Genomic DNA, 3,841 nt, shown 5'->3' with positions numbered 1-3,841 from the left:
GAGCCTCGCTTTCAAAAGGACAATCAGAATAATAAGGTAGAGAACGATCACAGAAGACATCCAATGTTCACCTCTGGCTACCCATGTGTACACAGGCGCGGGTCCCAGCACACACAAGTACACAGGCATGGATCCCGGCACACACATGTACACAGGCATGGGTCCCGGCACACACGTGTACACAGGCATGGGTCCCGGCACACACATGTACACAGGCATGGGTCCCAGCACACACATAAACAGGCACGGGTCCCAGCACACACATGTACATACACAAACTGATACTTTCTTGAGCCAGACTTGGTGGTGGCGGCCTGAAGATTACAAGTTCGAGACTATCTTGCACTACAGAGTGGCTTCAAGGTCAGAGAGGGACCTGATTGCCTTTCCCTGCAGTGTGAATCTGGCCATTTAGTAGCAACAATTTGGTTTATTAGGTTATAAACACAGAGCTGTCACTGGCACACATGGTTAGCCTGTCTCTTCCTTGAGACTTAACCCTTTCTCCCTTCAAAACATCTACATTACAGGCAGTCAGCAAGATCTAGTTCAAAGATGTGCTTGCTACATTTCCAAAAGTGAAAAACAAAAATACCCAAATTAACCAAAAATATCAAGAGCTTTGCGGTTTGAGAGGGATTACTGGGGACTCGTCCACATTCACTGCCGCTCTGTTCCCAGCAGCCGGAAAATGGAACCAGCCTAGATGCGGGGCAACCAATGGGGGATGAGGAGGATGTGGACGTGCACACAGTACAGATGTAAAGAAACACGCAATGATGACTGACATTCTCGGGAAAATGGACACACCGGAAATCGTTATGTTCAGTAAAGTGAGCCATATCAGAAAGAAAGACAAATTCTGTTTTTCACTTCTATGTGAAAAGTAGGTTCAACTATACCTGTGAGTGTGTTTGTATGTGTTAGTTGTGTGTGTGTCTGTGTGTGTGGTGTGTATATATAGTATATGAGTTGTATGTGTGTGGTGTATGTAGTGTGTGTGGTATATGTGTGAGTTGTGTATATGTGGTGTGTGTGAGGTTGTGGTATGTGTTGTGTGTGTGTGTGTGTTCTCTGTGTGTGGTGTGTGTAGTATATGTGCAAGTTGTGTGTATATAGTGCGTGTATGTGTATATGTTCTGTGTATATGTGTATGTGTTCTGTGTGTATGTATGGTGTGTGTGTTGTAAGTGTGAGTGTACAGATGTGGTGTGTGTGGTGTGTGTGTCTGTGTGTGTGTCTGTGTGTGTGTCTGTGTGTGTGTCTGTGTGTGTGTGTGTGTGTGTGTGTGTGTGTGTGTGTGTGAAGACCAGGACAGGAGAGACAGTGACACATGGCCGTGGATCCTGTGACGAAACACGTCACTTCATGCGCTAACACGTTAATGACGAGGAAGAGGAATCCCGTAGGGGTCAAGTCTCAGCCCTCTGACTGGATGAAAATGCAGAACCATGGAAGCAGCCCCTCTGTGGCTCACATTCTGGCCTGGGCTTGCTTTGGCTCATGTGATCCTCCGGTCTAGGCTAGCTCAGGGTCTGTGGTGTTTGCTACCTGAGCCAGGGTCATGTGCCCTCCCTGCATCCCGGTTGTGTGTTAGCTCTGGGCAGTGTAGTGGGGTGTCTGGAGTCCTCTCTGCCTGCCCGAGGTGGGCTGTGTTTTTTGCATGTTCAAGCCCCTTGATTGGTGGAACCCGCGTCAAATTCCCTGGTGCTAACTGCACCGTCAGACCCCAGCCCGGCAGCTCTTTCCTTTCCAGACTGACCTAACTTGTAAACCAGAGCCTTCCTTTCTCCCTGTCCTGGGCCTGTGAGTCCTCCAGAGGAAGGCGGTGCAAGAGAGCAAACATTGCATGGACTCCCCCGTCCCTCCTCTGCCATCAACCGCATTTACAGAACCACAGATATTCCAGCAGTGTGAGTCTTCACTGCAGAAGCAAACAGTTGGAAACACCCAGCAGCAGCACTTGTTTGGGGTGTTCAGCCTTGAAATGGACAAACTGTAGGGTGGGGGGGTGGGGAGATGCAGTCTCACTGCTGGTTTATGTTCTTTTAAAGGGACATTACCTCAGTTTACTTGCCTGTTTTCAGTGTGTGCATGTATGTCTCTGTGTGTGTGTATACATGTGTGAGTGTATATGTATGTGTGTGTAGATATGTCTGTGTGTGTGCACATGTGTGAGTGTGTATTTGTGTGTCTGTGAGTATGTATGTGTGTGTATTATATGTCTGTGTGTATGTGTTGAGTGTATAAGTATGTATATATATATGTCTGTGCATGTGTTTATGTGTATGAGTATGTATGTATGTATACATGTGGAAGTGTATATGTATGCATGTATAGATATATGTCTGTGTGTATGCACATGTATGAGTGTATATATGTGAGTATATATGTATGTGTATGTATATGTGTACATATATATGAATATGTATGCATGTGTGTGAGTGTATATGTATGTGCATATATATGTATGTCTGTGAATGTGTATGTATGTGCATGTGTATATGTGTATGAGTATATATGTATGTGTGTATATATATGTGTGTGTGCATGTGTAAGCACTGGTGCCATTGTGTATCTGTGGACAGGACCACTTGAGGAAACCAGTTCTCTCCTGCCAGCCCTGCTCAAGTCGTCAGGCTTAGGGGTGGCTCCTTTACCCACTGAAGCATCCCGTCAGCCCCTCACTTAAATTTTCACTTAGGGTAAAGCAAACAATACATCTCGTTTTCTCTGCAAGCCAGTTTTCATATGTCTAATTACTAGACATACAAGCCTTGAAAACGTGATTTCTCAGAATTAATGTGATGGAATTTAACACCCTAACATTGACTTAATATTGCAGAAGAATAAGCTTTTAAAAACTTTTTGGGGTTGGGGATTTAGCTCAGTGGTAGAGTGCTTGCCTGGAGAGCACAAGGCCCTGGGTTCGATCCTCAGCTCAAAAAAAAAGGGGGGGGGACTCCTTTTTGCTATTTTGCACGTGTGTGAATGATGTGGTGGCAGCACACATGCCAGAACACCCACATGGAGGTCAGAGGATGACTTTGTTAGCTTTCTTCTCCGCCCTTAACTCGGGCAGCCAGGCTTGCGCTGCAAGGATGTCTACACGCTGAGCCCTCTCCCCAGCCCAGCTTGCTCTGTTGTTAGATTTTTGTGTGTTTAGTGTGTGTGTTACCTGTTCCAGCTGTGTGACAGGTAATGCTGAGACTCAGTGGCTCTAAAACGGTAACTATGAGACCGTGAGGGGTCAGGAGTGCTTACCCAGGTAGTTCAACTCCTTCTCAAAAGACTTGAGTTTGATGTCACGGCTGCACTGAAGGGACAAGCATCCCACACACATGGTTGGCAAGTTGCTGGTGGCTGTTGGCAGGCCTCAGTTTCCCTCCTCATTAGCCTCTCTATAGAGAGAACAATGTACTATCCAGCATTCCGAAGAGCAAGAAGCCTGGCGACTGTGGCAGAGTCTCCTTACTTCAGGAACTGTATGTCTGGAGGGCTGAGGACACAGCTGAGTGGTGGTGTGTTTCTGTAAGCTGCACAGGTCTGAACACACACACACACACACACACACACACACACACACACACACACACCTGTCTTACTATCCTGGTTTCACTTAGGATCCCTGGTTCAGTGAGGACAGACTATACAGAGACATGAGCCCTGGATGCCATGCAGGTCATTGGTTCCCACAGCTTATAACATAAGAACTCATGGATACTTTTTAATGGTGACCAAAATACAAAAGCATTGTTGTCTTTTCAAATATAAAAATCCATTTAGATATATCCATATTTTTATAACAAAAACATTGCTGCTTTACAGCAAAATCCTGATG

The 3,841-nt window shown here is 46.0% G+C and overlaps 1 non-coding gene across 1 annotated transcript; it reads left to right on the top strand.

Moving 5' to 3' along the window:
• Window positions 1–2,866: 2,866 nt before the first annotated feature.
• Window positions 2,867–2,948, top strand: Trnas-gga. Its single transcript has one exon. It is a non-coding gene; the product is annotated as a tRNA-Ser (tRNA).
• Window positions 2,949–3,841: the final 893 nt, after the last annotated feature.

This window comes from Onychomys torridus, chromosome 3, assembly GCF_903995425.1.
Source record: "Onychomys torridus chromosome 3, mOncTor1.1, whole genome shotgun sequence".
NCBI classification, from domain to species: Eukaryota; Metazoa; Chordata; class Mammalia; order Rodentia; family Cricetidae; genus Onychomys; species Onychomys torridus.
The sequence above is the reverse complement of the archived record's forward strand: the minus strand, read 5'-3'. Positions and strand labels throughout refer to the sequence as shown.